The following is an 18,562-nucleotide window of genomic DNA, read 5'->3' on the forward strand; positions in this document are numbered from 1 at the left end:
ACAGAGAAATAGGAAGACCTCGGGCTTCACAAAAGTAAATGGGCAACCGGGTGTCAGTTCGCTTTTACTCTCTAGAGGTCTTGAGAATTCCCCGTTTGATCTCTTGGGTGAGACTTGCACCTTAAGTGCGTTTTTAAATCCCCAGGTGACAGTAATCGGAAGGCTGCGAGCTTGCAGTGGAGTTAAGAACCGTAGGATTTTGACAAAGTGCTGCTTATGTACATTGTCCCTCTTCAAAAGGAGGGATGATACAGAATAGTCTTGCGGATTGTGAAATGGCTGCCTGGTTAAAGGGGGCTCCTGAGAACATTGCAGGATATTGATTCTTCATTTAAGTGCTAGAGGTTTTGTAAGGATCTATCCTTATTTATTTAACTTTATTTGCTTACTTTTTTCTTCCCATTGATCCCAGTGCTGCATCCAGCGTTTGGTGGTGTTCTGTAAATCAAGTTGATTTAGGTACAGACAGGAATAAATAATTAATAATTAAAAACATTATCCAAGATTGGAAAATGCATGCGAAGTCACGGAACGGACGCCTATTTGTAACGGTCTAATTTAACAAACTGTGAAACCTCGTGGGTACCTTTTTTATAATTGGTCAGTAGTTTTATCTAGGGGTATGTTATTTTTGTTTACCATTAAAATGTCAAACTTGCTACTTTGAGCTCTTCGCCTTCATCCTGGGCCAGAGCTCTTGGTTGGAGAAGGTGCAGATCTCTTTAACTTGAGGGTTCAGTCCTTGAGTTGAGGTTAGCAGCTAGAGGAGTGTCTCTTACTTTGGTGTTTTGCTTTTCCCGCCATCTCACTTGAGTGGTAACTTCTGCTGTCGTGGGCTGTAGTAAAGCTCCCCTGCACGTGATTCCATCCCAATTTGCATTGAGTTCACTTAAGGTTCTGGCTCCTGTCCATATACCAGTGATGTTACTGCTATTGTTTTGATAATTATTGTCCAGCATTTCATTTGCAAGTGTGGTTTGGTACCATTCATAATGTACAATTGGCATGGGGGGGGGGGGGGGGGAGACTCTGTCTCATCTTATGGGCGCTCCTAGTCCATTTTAGGAGAACACTCAATTAGGCATATCCTAATTTTTTTGTATAAAAACACATAGTTGTAAGGTTGGGGCTTCTGTGATGAAGGCATTATTTCTGTTCATGGGTTCATTATTAGTTAGAGGCCATTGGTTCGGTGCCAAGACATCTGGACCTCCTTGAATGCCAGTTGCCCAAGGTGCTCTTTCCAGAGTGGCTTTGAACACTGTGCCAGATGTAGATCTGTCTTTCCAAGCAAAACCTTTATTTCCACTGAATTTTCACAATTATAACACCAGACAGAATAACAGGCATTTGGTCCTGAGAAGTAGGAAGGGAGAAATACAGCCTGTCTTGGAAACTGAATGTAGGATTTGTTTGACCAGAAACCCATGGGTGAATTGAAATGAGTCTCTTTTCCAATATAAATCTTGATGGTTGTTCTCTGGCCAGCTTTTTGCAAGGAGGGGAGGATCGATTGTGGTATGGCGATGAGGGCAGTACCTCATTTGCGTTGCATCACATGGAATGTACGGGGACTACACACGATGACAAGGCGCCACAAGGTCCATGTATATTTAACCAATGGCTAGATCAGGGTTTTTGAAGCACAGAGTATAATTAAGGGCGCTCTGCCAGGAGTGTGCGCAATTAGTGTGGGAATGGAAATCTTGGAGGTGGTGCAACTGGCGAGTCAACACACCCTTTAACCACTCAAAAAGAATATCAGAAGAAACTGACATGCAACAATGTAAATCAGAAAAATGCCTATGCACACACAAACAGTGAAACACACATTGGTGAAAAAATTAGGTAAACATAATTAAACTGAGTCCAAGACAACATAAGAAATCCGAATTAACAAGTGTTTGATGTTTTTTGTGTCCTGAATATTTTATTGGTTCCACAACCAGCCGACACGTGTTTCGTCGCGTTGGAACAATACTCACGCGACTCCTCAGGGCTGAAGCGTGCGTATAAGAGATTAAAAGGTCGCTCCACCAGTGATAATTCCGCCCCGGCGGGGCACTTGACCAGATCAGGTTGTATTAATAGTTGTAGATATCATCATAGTTAATGTGGTTCAGAGTGAATTAGAGTTAATGACTGTTGTCTAAAAGTAGATGCAGCAAAAAGGCGACACGAGTATGGATCGCTCAGTTCTGCCGTAGCCAAAGGTTATTATAACCTCAGGCGGTAATCCTTCAAGGTATGCGCTGGATAAGAACAATTAGGGGATTTGTCGCACTTCTAGTGCGAAATCCAAAGGACAAAGCCCGGGAGTAGCCGTGCTCAGACACTGGAGGGCATCACTCGCAGTGCGATATAAGGTGATAAGTGAGCGTGAACAGCAGTCCTGTCTCCCGGGTCGTCTTGTTCCAAAGTGTGGACCTCCTTTTGCTACGCCAGAACTGAGCGATCCATACTCGTGTCGCCTTTTTGCTGCATCTACTTTTAGACAACAGTCATTAACTCTGAACCACATTAACTATGATGATATCTACAACTATTAATACAACCTGATCTGGTCAAGTGCCCTGCCGGGGCGGAATTATCACCGGTGGAGCGACCTTTCAATCTCTTATACGCACGCTTCAGCCCTGAGGAGTCGCGTGAGAATTGTTCCAACGCGACGAAACACGTGTTGGCTGGTTGTGGAACCAATAAAATATTCACGACACAAAAAACATCAAACGCTTGTTATTTCGGATTTCTTATGTTGTGTTGGACTCAGTTTAATTATGTTTACCTAATTTTTTCACCAATGTGTTTTTTTCACTATTTGTGTGTGCATAGGCATTTTTCTGATGTCCATGCATATTTAGTTAGGAGAGGTAACATGTAGCATTGCTTCAAGAAACGCACCTTACTAAAGCAGAGGGACTGGCATTGCAGCGTAGATGGAGACGGCAGGTTTTCAGTACCTCATATTCAACATTTGCGAGGGGGCACTGGTCTGGATCAGGGCGGGGGTTCCATTTCAGGTGACTAGGCAGACGATAGAATCTGGAAGAGGTGGCGGTTCAAGGGCGTTCATATGGCAGGGATGTAGCGTTCTATAGTATTTACGCACCGAATGTGGACCAGGCGAGCTTCCTAGATCGGATGTGTGGCGCATTGGCGCATTATTTGGCAGGCCCGATAGTGCTGGGGGGAAACTTTAACTCAATAGCAGATCCCTCTTGAGATAGGTCACACCCTCCCTTGCTGGATTCCCCTGTACACAGGCTATCCAAATATAGGTCGGATTAGCAGACCAGATGGCACCTGGTGGATGTGTGGAGGTCGCACCATCCGCAAGACAGGGATTACTCCTATTTTTCAGCCCTACACAAACTTCATGTTCGGCTGGACTCAATATTATGCTCCAAGACGGTAGTGTCCGCCATAACCCACTCAGAGTACCTTACTAGGACACTATCTGACCACAACCCGTTGTTGGTCACTATGCACTGGACGAGGAAGAGGTCTGACATCCCAACTTGGAGACTGAGTCCTGAAACACTAGAGGACCCAGTGTTCCCGAGAGAAATAGGGGAAGGGATAATGCACTATTTTACTGAAAATGCACTCACGGCTTCTACCAGAGCACTGGAGTGGGATGCATATAAGGTGGTGGTAAGGGGACTCTGTATTAGCAAATGAGCTGGGGTGCGGAGGGTCCTGTTGCAGGACGTAGACAGAGCAGAACTTAGATTACAGTCGGCAGAACGGGCGAGACCCGAACGGCCAGAAGTGCAATCAGAAGTGGAGGAAGCTAAGGAAGCAGTGGCCAAGGAAGTCGAAAGATTATGCTGTTTTGATTATGGGAGTTATGTCGAGAAGACCCATGTGGAAGGGGATAAAACAGGCACGCTGTTGGCAAGGCTGGCTAACCCGAATCTGAGGGGTTCTCCGATTCTGGCATGGGGGATAAGGGCGCAGAGAGAGATTATGACTCTGTTTCAGGAGTACTATGAGACGCTGTAGGTTGGAGGCAGGAGGGGAGGATATCTACTCCTTTTTGGGAAGTCTTCCATTGCCACATCTGGAGGAGGAACAGACGAAGCACCTAGGAAGAGATATAACGGTCGAGGAGGTTCGGAGTGCAGTCAAACATATGGCACGTAATGACCCCAGGGGTAGACTGATTGCCAATAGAGTTTTACTCGCAGTATATAGACTTACTGGCACCAAAACTGTTGGAGGTTTATAGTGAAGCCGGAGAGTTGGGCCAACTGCTGATGTCGATGCGAGAGGCACTCTTTATTCCACTGCTAAAACCGGCCCGGGAAGGTATGGATACGGCTGCGTATCGCCCATTGTCAATGTTATCGGATCAGGCCACGCGCTCCGATCCCGGCCGGCTGTTCACAACACATGCACACGCAGGCAGGCACACGCAGGCATAGGCAGGCACACACGCAGGCATAGGCAGGCACACACGCAGGCACACACAACACACACACAGACAGACGCACGCACACACATCTCCCCCCCCCCCCCCCCCCCCCCCCCAAACTCCCCCCCCCAAACTCACCGGTAGACCGGTAGAAGCGTAAACCGGAACGTGCAATTATTTCTGCAGCTACAGCAGCGCCAGGATTGCCCAAGCTTACCTTCAGAATTATTCATGTGATGCGGAGCTGCTTTGTCTAATTTGAAACCATCATTTTGTAATTCTGGCTCCATGAATAACTAACTTCTCCCCGTTGCAGAAGTTCCCCCTACTTTCTTGCACTGTTTGTAAACCCAACCACCTATGCTCCTAATTAATCTATGGCAAAGTTCAGGCACGTGGAGGGGGCTTTTTGAGTTCTTGACGGACTACCTGCCATCGCCCTTTGATTTCGGTATTCAAACACATGCGAAAACCCCTTTGGTGAGTATTAATCGTTCAGGAGAAAGGCTCATTCTATTCTATTAATAAATATATAGCTATATAGAGTGTTTAAGTAGAATGTTCTTTACGGCAAATATGTGTTCAGGCACTTAAGAACCAATCTAAGCTGGTACTGGGTTCTCTATCAAATCTTCGGAAATGTCGACGAAAAATTCTTCGGAGGCAAAACTTTAAAATTCGGTGCGGGTAAATAACGCATGCGACGCCTCTCTGCATGCGGTAAATACTCACGAGACTTGCTCAATTTTCAATTAGGAAATATGAAGGACTCTGTCCGAGTATCCTCGCCACACAATGAGTTAGGCGAGGTTATTACAAGAACTAGTTTTTTTTTACAATTCCCAATGTGCACGTTTTTTTGAAAATCGTTCTTTCGAAGATCCCACGTCATTAGTAGTTTTGTACCTCACCCCTTTTTTCCCCTTCACATTTCAGCTATTTTAGGAATGTGTCGTTCCACCAGCCTGCTGCCTGTCTCAGCTCCCCCCCCCCTCTCTAGGAACGCTGCCCTCTGGAGCCCAGTGACGCGCCTTTCCTTTCAGAATTGATTATTACTCATGTCATTAGCATTCTTTTCCTTTCATGGTACATACATCGTTTTGATTGGTTGATTGATCACAGTGTATGCAATTCTGGCACTCGTGATGTTCTCTCATTTGTGCCTTTTACTTTTATTCTTATTCCTTATATCCCCCCTGTGAGAAGGTAGCCTGATATGCAGTGCTCACTATTCTAGTGAACACTATGTATCAGTCCAGCAACCCTTATTGATGATTGGTTGTAAGTCAACCTTATAGCCCAGCTATCCTAGTAGCATGGATACGAGCAGTCTAAGGCTAAAGACTCGAGAGGGCGTGTTAAGCCAGCTGTTTACCACACATATACCCCTTGAATACCAAGTGAAAGGACACCACACAAGTGTTATGAAAATAAACAAGATATTTATTAAGAATCACAACAGCCCTGTACTCTTTATGAGGACAGGGTACTAAGCACAAACCAAAACTCTTACGAAAAGACTTAAGTTAGCACAGTATATACAAATGCCCGAGGGGCACGGAAAACCATATACTCTGAAAGTGGAATGCGAAATTACTAGCAGGTAAGTACAGTACTAATAGGCTTAGGAATCGCTAGGACTTGACTATAGAATCTTCAGATTACTTCTAGGAGGCCTAGGGGACTCGGGTGCAGAGTGTGCACTCTCACGCGTGATGCGGGACAAAGTCTATGGTAGCTAGTAATGACAAAGTTAGTGTTCTCTGGCGAATCCGACCTGGTAGGAGGAAAACGAAAGTAGATCCTGACCCTTGGATAGTGAGGCTATGCTGGGGCACCGAAATGCCGAAGTTACCTAGCCCAGGGTCTGCAGCTGCATAGGTCTCAAAAGACGTCGGGAATCCTCGTAGACGGACCAGGAGCCTGGAAGAAAGAAGTTGTTGGCACGCGACCAGTGAAGAAAGTTCGATGGATCCAAGCCTGGATCGAAGGAAGATGACACCTGAAAGCAGAGGGGACCAAGTTCGAGACTACTAGCCAGTAGTCAGTGGGCACCAGGAGGGCACCGGATGGTAGCCACCTCGACTAGGTGAGTGGGTGACGCTTGACTCGAAGATCTCACGGACCAGGAAGCGTTGTCGGCGACCAGGATGGAGGAGCGAGCTGTCCCACGATGGATGAAGCTGTCGGCGTCGCTGGACCCAGGATTGGGCAACAAAGCCTTGGCAAATTCAAGCCCACGCGGTGGACTCAAAATGGCGTCTGGAGTGGACCAGGAGGGTCCGGGGTGCCTCTCTTGAAGAAGGAAGCAAGGGCCAGTCTGGAGCAACCAGACCAGCAGCAGTGATGTCGTCGGGCGTCGTGAAGAAGGCCACAAGCCAGCCGGCTAGTAGCCACACAGCGCGGTGAGCACGCAAAAGCAGAAGGGCCCCACGCAGATCGTGGAGATGCTGGAGGGCTGATCTTCGGTGCTGGAGCTGCTCAGGGTTGGGGCTTCTCGGACCCCAAAGCACTCACCAGTGGAGCACACGGTGGGCTTGTTGCAAAGAAGTCGTGCAGTCTTGGCGATCGTCGGTCCCTCGAGGTCTCGTCGCACTCACGGTTCTCAGCTTTGCTGTAGAGGTGAGTAGAGGTCAGAGGTGCCAGGGAAGCCGGGTCTCGTCGAGCTGGGTCGTCGGATTCGTGAAGAAGGACTTGCAGCAGACCGCAGTGTTCTTAGGATGGTGCCTGCGGATGCAGGGTGACTACTCCTTAGCCACAAGGGAGAATCTTGAAGAAGGAAATCTTGATGCCTTTCGCAGAAAGTCGGGTCTTGATTCCAAAGATGATCTAATTTGAACAGGGGGCCCGCTCCCATCTTTATACTAAAAAAGGGGGCTGACCCGGTGACTAGGTCCTGCCTATGGGTGGGACTAGGAGGGGGGTGGTTACACCCCTCTGCCATGCCGGACTTTCCCCAGGCCAGGGGCTGGTGTGCCCCTGGAACTGGTTCTGACCGGCCTATGCGTAGTGAGTACCGGGGTGCCACTCAGCAGTCACCTTCCTGAAAAGCCCTGCCTACCCAGGATACACAAAACCATGTCTGGGACGGTGCTAGCACCGCCCCTGACAGGAAACCCTTTGTCCAGGCTCCCCTCGCTGGAAGGACTCCCAGCTGCAGGGGGTCAGACTCGTGTCTGTGGTGGCAGCATCCATTTTGTGTAGCTGAGGCTTCGTTTAACTTTAACCGGGGTTCACAGTTGCATACATGTCGTGTCCCTCTAGAAGGGTGGAATGCTAACCCGTCGCCAGAATTGGCAAGGGGTTAGTATTCCAATTCGTATGACACCTTACTCGACATGTTTTGATAAAGCAATACCAAAGATAGCATTTAACCGCGAGGATTATAATGCACTTAAGAGTATATGGTATGCGATATCATGGAACAGCTATTAGGACTTGGTTCCGCAAGCTGCAGACAGGCTCGGCTCATGCCAGAGCACCATCTCACACGATTCCAAGCACTCTGCCTTCAGGATTGTCAAGGCCTGCCATAGGAGTGACTGATAGGAATCTGTGTGTCCATTTTAGGGTTCGGTATAGGTATACTACACCTACAGCAAAGGGTGATTACACGACTTTGCCCCAGCTGTCATGCAGCCAGTTGTGTCAAATTTAGGAGGCCAGCCAGGGGTGGCATAATACATGCTGCAGCCCCTGGCAGCCCTGGGTACACCTATGCCCTGAGTTACAGGGTCTGATAAGGTGGCCCAGTACCAATTGGAAATGTACCTAGGGTACATAGAATCCATTTTACAGAGAGAGCAGTAGGCCTGGGGTCCTGATTGGCAGGGCCCCAGGTCGACTATGTCAAAAACCAGCTAAAACACAGGGCAAAAAGTTGGGGGCAACCATAGTCAGGAGGTACCTTCCTACACCCCCCCCCCCCCCACCCCACCCCCCCTCCCGAGAGGGGAGGAGGGGGCCGGAATGTCTCAAGTACCTGTCATCACTGCAATACATACTACGTTTGGCTAACCCTGTGACAGAAATGCTAATGGATCTGTTTATAAAAAACTAATAAAATATTTTGAGAAAAAAAAAAATAGAAGGCTCGGCCTCCTTGCCGAGATCTTTTGATTGTGGGTGCCAAAGCGAGGTCAAGATTACTTCAGCACAGAGATCGACTGGGTCTATAAGAAGACATGAGATCTAAGATAAATCGAACCTGCATTGGATGGACAATCATGCATGGAACATACAGCCAGATTCATGAAAGGAAATCCGGCTCGCAAAGGGCCGGATTCTGAGAATCCGGCCCTTTGCGAGCACAATTTTTGCATTTGGGATTCATCATCCCAAATGCAAAAATCGCAAAATGCTAAATACCTATATTGCGAGAAATTGCATTTAAGGAATCTCTATTTGAGATTCCTTAAATGCAATTCATGAACCATTTCAGAATTGCGAATTCACAATTTTTGGCCGCTATTTACCGCGAAGTCTGACTTCGTGGTAAATAGCAAACTTAGAAAAATGCACTTTAGTGCATTTTTCTAAGTTGTATGTTACACATACAACATCAGTCTACATTTTCATTTCAGGGGTGCTGCAGGGTGTCCTTTGGACATCCCTGGCACCCCTTAAGGAAGATGCTCCATTTTCTGCCATCTGACAAGCATTCCAACTTCAGGTCTGCCATGATTTTGTCTCGGCTAGACTACTAAAACCGCATTCTGTCATTTGCTTGGAAAACTGCAATGAATCCAGACCCAAGCCCTCCAGCTACTTGTAAGGTGCAAAAAGCATACTTTACTATCCCTGTTACTAAAACTGAAATATTAGATTACAAGCCAGGTTCCTACTATATTGGGGAGTGCCGACTGCTCAAATGTGCATTAGTGCAGGCCATTAAGGCCAAGGATGTGAGGAAATATAAATTTTATGGTCAAGAAATGTTCCCTAACGTGTACCCCACCGTCTCCATGTATGAGCTTAAAGTGCATGTAACTTCCCTCCTGTGCCAGCTATGAAGACGCAAATACATTTGCGTCCAACGTTAACATGTCCTCTTTCAGATCCACCCTGAACGGGTTGAATATTCCGTTCCTAAGTATGCCTTGCCAACATCTTTATGTGGTGTACTTTACACGTTTTTCAGCCCAGGCGAAGTAGGCCCTGAATTCTGCCATCGAGCCTTTTCCTGCCTTCTGACTCTGAATGCCTCAGCCTGGGCCTGCCTCTGTACCCGTGACCTCTGCCTTACTCCCTGCGCGGCTAACGGCGCTTAGCTCAGCCTGTTGCCTGCCAAGACTGTATTCAACCTTCGAATTATCTGCTCTGCTCCTCAAAAATACATTCCTGCCTACTAGTTCAAGTAAACATCCTTCCAGCTGCAGAGCAAAGGGCCCGGCCTCACTGTCTCCGTGCAAGTAATTCATAGCTCCTGTTACCATGGTAGGCCCATGCCCCCTCGCATCTCATGCAGACACGTAGACGCTTATACACGCACTCACAGTCAGTATAGAATAGCCTCTGCCCAAGAGACCTTTCCCTCTAGATAATATGGTTCCCAAACATCAGATATCAGATATGATATAGGAACGAGTTGATCTGACATGCCAGACTTCTGTCTCTTTCCTCTAGTGTAAATGTCAAGTCCCCTGCACCCTCCAGCTTCACGTCAATCACACGTCATGCAGCTGCGCACGCATCCAGATCTCAGATTTCTGCTGACATTGCAAACATTCTGCTATGTACCCACCCACTTGTGACACTTTCATGTGACGTTTCTAGCACACACCTCTGTGTTCACGCCTAGTTCACGCCTTCTGATTACGTATTGCTAACACGTGTGTGCTCTTATCTTGTTTCTCTCAGCTGTTACGCCTACTGTATTGGTTTCCATTATATGATTTGAGTATAAAAGTTATGTATTGTCAATAAAGCATTGCTCTATCCCTTCCTGAACCCCAGTGGTGTCAGGAACCCGATATCCGGTTCAAGAACCATTCCTTTTTAAGGAATAAAACCCCTAAGAACTCTAACACCACGGACTCTGCGTCTTTCTTTCCGATTGAGTTATTTTATTCTTAGTACTTACCTGCATAGAAATTAGGACGGTAATTAAATATTTACCACATTATTTTGGCGCCCGAATAGGGACCCCTCCCCCACCCCACGCGCCGGTTGGTGCGTTGCAACCTTTGCCCCCTGCCATAAGTCAAGACGGACAATTACGCGTACCCGCAGGATTTCCTGTATCTCCCTCAGGCCTACGGAGGTGACGGAGACTGCGATCAGCACCCAGACGAGGCGGTGAGGAGTGCGGAGGATCCCGACCAGAGCCTAGCCGAAAGAAGCAAGGTCCGAGGTGTCAAGAGGCCCACCAGTTCCGAAGTATTCACGTATCGAGTCGAGTCGAGTCCAGTCCGGTCCAGTCCAGTCGAGTTTTCCGAGGCCTTCTGTTCCGTGCTTCCCGGTGAGTACCATTGCTGGGGACGCATCTAGACGGGTGCATTATTATGTATCCGGTAAAGACGGGTTTGGGTACACAAACACGGTCTGCACTGTTTTAGACAGTGTATCTGTACTGTTTAGCAGTACATCAGGCATTCAAGTTCTTGCACTGTTCTCAACAGTGTATCTGTACTGTTTAGCAGTACATCTAGTATCAAGGGTAGTCATATGTGTTCAAAATGTTTTCATGTGATTAATGTCGTGGTATGAGTGACTGTTTGATGTACATTACTGTGTTTTTGTGTAATTAGCTGTGTTCAGAGTAAGTAACAAGTATCGAGTATCCAGTACTAAGTAACAAGATGCCGTTTTTCAATAAATTAAGACAGATAGGAACTAGGAAAGGGATACTAGAGGAAGAAATTCCTGTCCCCCCTAGGGACACTCCTGGAAATTTTATGTACCATAAGCATGGCTTAGATGCCATACTGTACCTAGATTTATGGGCTGATTATACCAAGCACCTAGAAGAGAGACACAGGTGGCCCGTTACAGGAACATGGGATGCCGAGTGCATCCTGAGAGTAGAAGAAGCGCTATGGAAAAAGAAAGCCAGACAATCCCAGAAAGATGCCATAGAATTGTGGCGTAAAGAATCACATAAACGTGCCGAAAAAGCACTCCGAAAAGAAGATAAACATAGAGAAGAGTCGGATGAAGTCCGAGAAAACGAATTAGTTAATGAAGGGATCCGAGTAAAAGCAGAACAAGTAGACCGCATGCGAAACACTCTTGTAAATGGCATGTACTTTGTGGCCGAGGGTTTGCCTAAAGCCACTTCAGAAATACCGAAAGATCTGCCGCCACCATTGGTTCCAACTAAAGTAAGTCACAGGACCACCAAAGACATATCCCTTGCTTCCTATCTAGATGATGTAGCTCCCGCTTACACCAATCCACGTGCCCACGTACCGCCTACTGACGGTGACGGAGGTGGCAACCCGCTCCAAGACAATGTCCAGCCATTACCGCAACAAAGTTCACCCGTTCGACAGCCTGCTCCACCTGCTCCTCCACCTCCACCACTTCCCACATCTAAGATTAATATACTAAATCCGTTTGCGCCTGATCCTAATAAGAGACAAGTTCAGGTACAGATACCGACTCCACAGACACACAATTTTCAAGCCTCCGCCACAGGAGGTGCGACAGGAGGTCTCCAGACCCCGCCATCAACACACAGATTAAACCTTAGGGACATAATGAAGCAACGTACACCCCAAACACCACGTTTCGACATGCTTAAAGAACCCCTTCCAATTTGCAGATATGATCCAGTACCCGGTAAAGACGATAGAATGTTGTTAGCATCACTACGCTTACGAAAAGTTGCAGATTACCTAGTGCTATTTCCAGGAATGACTGAACACCTAGATAGAATATATCATTTTATCCAGACTGGGGAAAATCCTGAAAGTATTAAAGAGGCCCTGGCTCACCAGAAAGTTGACACTCAAGGTTGTATATTACGTTTCTTCATAAATTGCTTAATAAGAGAACGAGACAGGCCTGGAGTAGACCAGGAAGAGATGGAAGCACTAAACAGGTGGGGTCAAAATATAGCCGAGGGAAACCATGATAAACTGAATTGTATAGCAAGTATGTACAAGAAAATCAGAAAAGCAGTAATAGAAATACACGAAAAAGAACAAGAAAAAGAAAAAGAAAGTGACAGGAATGACTCCTCCGAGGAGGACGGACCTGAAGAACATGACACGGCTAAAGAAATGATAGCGTATGTGGGTAAGGGAAATTACCTTAAGAAAGGCATTCGTCCAGAAAGCAAGAGAGTTTTTCTCTCTGGCATATCAAAACCGAGTTCTCCTGAATATCTGTTTCAAGGTACCGATAAAATTCTTCAAGAACGAATGGGGTACCATGTACTCAATTCTATGGATGAACAAGAACTAGCCCGGTCAGCAGTACTATTGGCTGACAATCCTAGCACATACAATGATGATACAGTAGCACAGACATTTCTGAACCTTTCCCCAGACGAGCAGAAACTAGCTGGTGTGTACATGATTCAGCATCTCATCACGTTATACAGACAACAACATTCTGATCCAGGTCCCTTACCTGATACATTAGAAGCACTACTTATGAATAGATGGAGAGGCCTAAGTACCAAGTTAATTCAAATAATTCTAGAACAACGGCGCAGATATAACGCTTTCTTAGGCCCACAATATGTTTCAGCTCCGCCCCCAGAAAGAAAAATGTTTCATTTTGACAGGCAGAATCCTTTACGAGAAGTACACCCAGTTATGAATGCTGATAATGCCTTGGAACGTGTGTTTGTGTACACACCTTTAACAAAGTTGGAATTGTTAGAAATGAAGAAACTAGTACCCTGTCATGATAAAGACCCTGCAGGTTTCCACCGAGAACTTAAGGACATGTTACTCATGGGAGATTACACGTATACGGATATTATGAAATTGTTAAAAGTACTGCTGCCCACCGGCATTTACGAGAAACTCAAGGAAAAAGAATGGGAGGTGGGAGATAAAAAGATTATTTGGACTGAAATAGAAGACGAGGAAAAAGCTCGTACTCCAGGGCTAGGCCTTGGGGACAAAGCTAAAGCATTACCAGGTTTAATAGTACAGGTTTTGTCAAGATTATTGACAACTAAAAAGGAAGACTGGGACGCAATCTCAGCCTGTAAACAGAAACACGATGAAGATACTAGTGACTTCTATTCAAGATTCGAGAAATGTTTCATTATTAATAGTGGCCTGAAACCAGGTAGCGAGTCATACCCACATCTTTTTGTAACAAAATTAGTCGAGAATTCCCTGACACAAGTTAAGAACCGTGTATATAAAGTTGAAAGTACATGGCAAGCAAACACGCCATCCCAGATGTTACAAATGTTACAATATCACCAGAACAGAATTAGAGAAGAACAGGATCACGAACAGAGACGTATGAAAGACACGAAAATGAAAATGTTAGTGGCCCAGTCGGTTCCAGCAGACGGTCAGAGAAAGGGTGCGACCCAGACAGGTAATTCAGCAGCTCCCGTTAAAGGGACATGCAACTATTGCAAACAGCCAGGTCACTACGTACATGAATGTCCAGTCCTGAAACACAATATATCAACAGGTAAAACTAAAGAAAGACCGCGTCAGCCTAGACAAGACCAGGCCCAGCAACAGACTTCACAGAATATACAGCCTATGCATGCTCCACCACATACAGTACAGACCGCAGCGGTATCACAGCCCATTGCCGCGACGCAGCAAGTTTCACAGCAGATGTACCAGTATGCCCAATCCGATTACCCCGATTATCAGCGATGCACATGAAACAGCCTAGAGAGGGAGGTTGGCTTGCCTCTTATTGAGATTCCTGTAGATCAAGAGGGTCCTTATGTACACAGTCAAGTATTGGGAAAAGACAGAAAGTTTCTAATTGACACAGGGGCAAGCCGCACAACAATCAGCCATGATGAAGTTCCAGGGGCACCCCTCTCAGGCTCACAGAATGTTTCCCTTGGTTTTTCAGGACAGCCTATTGTAAATGAAGTATCGAAACCAGTCCCCCTAGCAGTAGGTCCATTATCACGCGTTACAGACTTGTTACTCACGAAATCATGTCCAGAAAACTTGCTAGGTATCAAAACATTGAAGGCTCTAGGAGCTGTGATATGTTGTTCTCCGGAAGGAGTTAGACTTTTTCTACGTGACTTTAAGGGTCACTATGTATTACGAGAGTTTGATGTCAGATTGAAAAATGTACCGAAACACCTGTGGGCACAAGGCCCAACCGATGTAGGTTGTATGCACATCACACCATACCGTGTTACACTCAAACCAGGAGTTGTTTTACCACGAATCAGACAATACAAGTTACCACCCGATGCTGTAGTGGCTTTACTGGAAATCATTGAAGAGCTCATTGCCCAAGGAGTGGTCGTAGAAACCGACTCCAATATCTGTAATTCCCCTATCATTCCGATTCTTAAACGTACTGATCCCAATGCACCGCCAGTATATCGGCTGGTGATTGATTTACGAGAACTGAATAAATGCATTGTTCCACAGTATCCTGTGGTTCCCGACATCTCATCCTTATTGACTGCTATTGATTCAGAAGCGACGTTCTTTACTGTAATTGACCTCAAGAACGCCTTCTTCAGTGTACCCATTGATCCAGAGAGCCAATATCTCTTCGGATTCAGTTTAAATGGACGAAGTTTCAAATTTTCACGCGTACCTCAAGGATTCACAGAAAGCCCCAGCATCTATAGCCAAGCACTGAAAAGACAACTTGACTGTATCCAAATGCCAGTTAACACTGCCTTACTACAGTACGTCGATGATCTGCTGATCACCGCACGAAGTGAACCCGAATGTGAACAAGCATCACTGACAGTTTTACATTTTCTGGCCGACAAGGGACACAAGGTGTCTCCTTCAAAACTACAATTCTGTGTTCAGCAAGTTGTGTACCTGGGTCACTTGCTGTCCAAAGTGGGGAGACCGCTCACTCCTGACCGCATCCAGTTAATTGTAAACATGCCACAACCCCAGACACAAAAGGAAGTGCGGGCCTTTATAGGCCTCACCTCGTACTGCAGACAATGGATTCCTCAGTATGCATTTCTAGCTAAACCACTCATTCAGTTGACAACACAGGAGGCAGCGACTTCGACTGCCCTCCCTTGGACTCAGGAACATACACAGGCTTTTGAGGAATTAAAGAAAGCTTTATGTCAAGCACCAGTTTTAGCGACACCATGTTACAGCAAACCTTTTACACTTTTTGTTACAGAACGTGATGGTACAGCGTTGTCGGTCCTCACACAAGATCAAGCAGGTTCACATAAGCCTTGTGCTTATTTTTCAAGTACATTGGATTCAGTGGCCCAGGCTCTGCCTGCGTGCTTAAAATCAGTTGCAGCGACAGCCCTAGCAATCAGACAAAGCGACTCAATAGTATTAGGACATCCATTGACAGTACAAGTTCCACATTCTGTAGAGGTCCTTCTAAACCGAACACAGACTCAACACCTGACTATAGCACGACTGACAGGTTATGAATTAACGCTATTCCAGCCACACATAGAAATCAGACGCTGTAACATTCTAAATCCTGCAACATTGTTACCTTCGATTATGACAGATTCAGCCCCGCATGATTGTATAGAGATCATTAATGCAGTAACAAAGCCCCGACGAGACTTAACAGATGTTCCACTGACAAATCCAGACCTGACACTTTACGTGGACGGTTCATGTATGAGAACAAACACAGGAGAATTGGTGACCGCGTATGCAGTGACCACTGAAACTGAAGTCAAAGAAACACATCGTATAGATACACTGTCCGCTCAAGCAGCAGAGCTTATCGCTCTGACCCGAGCCTGTATACTAGCCAAGAACAGAAATGTTAACATATACACCGATTCACGTTATGCTTTCGGAGTCGTACACGACTTCGGAGTGTTATGGCAAGAACGAGGTTTCTTGACCTCTCACGGTGCCAAGATTCAACACGGTCCCCTCATTCAAGCACTGTTAGAAGCAATACATCTGCCCTCAGGCATATCTATCATGAAGTGTAAAGCACATACTAAAGTTACAGACTCTATTTCCCAGGGTAACGACCTGGCAGACCAAACAGCAAAACATACAGCATTGACTCACACCCAGACAACTGATGTAACAAAGATCATAGTGCCGACACATTGTATGACAGTTAAGGATCCCACACTAGATGTAATCGATATTCAGACACATGCTACTCCAGATGAAATCAAGAAATGGACTGAACTAGGAGGGATCCAGACAGATCAGGGATGGATGACGAAGGGAAAATCTACATGGTTTCTTCCCGACTCTATGGTTCAAGTCATAATAAATACAGCACATAGTCCAGCACACCTAGGAGAAAAAGCTATGTTAGACAGTTTACAGAATCTCTGGTACAACAAACATTTACGAGCAGCAGCAAAACAGAAAGTGCGTACTTGCATGATCTGTTGTCAGTTCAATCCAGGTAAAAGCGTCCCTGTAGAGCAAGGTGGATTTCATCCTCCCGATCACCCTTTTGAAGTCCTCCAGATGGATTATATCCAGATGGAACGTTGTCGAGGATTCAAGTACGTCCTCGTAGTTGTTTGTGCACTTTCCCGTTGGACCGAAGCATATCCAGTCCCAGATTACACTGCCCCGACCACTGCCAAGCAGCTGGTTCGAGAATTCTTCCCACGGTACGGCTTGCCTCGTATCGTGTACTCAGATAACGGACAGCCATTCTCATCCGAGCTCATGAAGCAGGTTTCACTTCTGCTAGGATACCAGTGGAAATTCCATTGCGTCCGACATCCCGAGGCAGCTGGCCTTGTAGAAAGGCACAATCAGACACTGAAAACACGTCTTGCCAAAATATGTAAAGAGAAAGGGGTCGACTGGATAGTCGCCCTGCCAGTTGCACTATTCTACATGAGAATGGTCCCACATTCGAGATCAGGACTGTCCCCGTATGAGGTGGTCTTTGGCCGACCACCAAATATGTGGGGGACACCCATGCCTAAGAAAATAACCGATGTTGACTGTAATATGCTGACAGATTACCTTGCCTCCTTGATGTCTGCACTCCAATCATGTCGTTCACAGGTTGCCGCAGCCTTTCCCGACAACACTGATGTGAAGCCACACGATGTCCGTACTGGAGATACTGTCCTGATACGAAAATTCGATAGCAGGAGTCCGCTGGAGCCCCGTTGGCAGGAGCCGAAGCTCGTCCTTCTGACCACGAGGACTGCAATCAAGGTTGAGGGCCGAAAGGGGTGGATTCATACGAGTCATATTAAAAAGTGTAATGAACTGTTGCCAGAGACTGACTCTTCCATCCCCTCAAAGGACTGCCCCGATTCTAGTGACTTTAAAGTTCCCAAGAGAGAGAAAACTCCGCAAGAGGAGTATAAATCAAAGTTGCGGTCTAGCAAGTCAGACAGTTTAATTGTTTAAGTCCTCCCCTAGGTGAATCGGTTAAATTAGTTTCTGACATGTATCCCCTAGACCGAGATAGAGAGAGAGAGAGACAACTCAAGAAACGTGCATATTGTAAATCACTTCGTAGTCACTGTATAGTGACATTATTGGTTATGTTTTTTCTAAGCCTTCTGACGATTGCTGCCAGTATATTGTTGCATATATATTACCCTATCTTCAAGCGTGCCCAATCTGCTTACAATGTCACTGCCGAACATTCTTTTAGTGAACTACCCCCACACGAGTTATCTTACAGACTTGCGCTGCGCAACAACACATTCATTAGTATGTTACATCACTCCCATCAGACTAATAATGCTACAAACTGTTGGATATGTGGCCGACTCCCTCCCTATCAGAAATACAAGGGAGTTCTGCCTCTCTTTCCATACCCGTTCACTCACAATGGCTCATGTGGAGCATGGTTTAGATTAATTAATTCTTTAGATTCTGATATTGCTGTTTTCGAAGGAAATTGGGTTTGGGGAAACCTGAACTTAGTTCTGCTTAAAGCCTGTTACCCTGACAAGAAGGGACTTCCCACTAGGACAGGAACTGATCTAGAAAATGAAGTATATGGATTAGGTAATTATACAATTAACCTCATGATTCTTACTGTTGAATCCGAAGCTGCACCAGT

General features: G+C 46.1%; 1 protein-coding gene across 4 annotated transcripts in view; it reads left to right on the top strand.

Annotated features, from left to right (window-relative positions):
- Positions 1-18,562, top strand: part of HEATR5A (HEAT repeat containing 5A) — a 502,340-nt gene that overhangs the window by 111,509 nt on the left and 372,269 nt on the right. The gene's annotated exons all lie outside the window — the stretch shown is intronic.

The sequence above is a fragment of the Lissotriton vulgaris genome, chromosome 9 (genome assembly GCF_964263255.1).
Source record: "Lissotriton vulgaris chromosome 9, aLisVul1.2, whole genome shotgun sequence".
Taxonomy (NCBI): Eukaryota; Metazoa; Chordata; class Amphibia; order Caudata; family Salamandridae; genus Lissotriton; species Lissotriton vulgaris.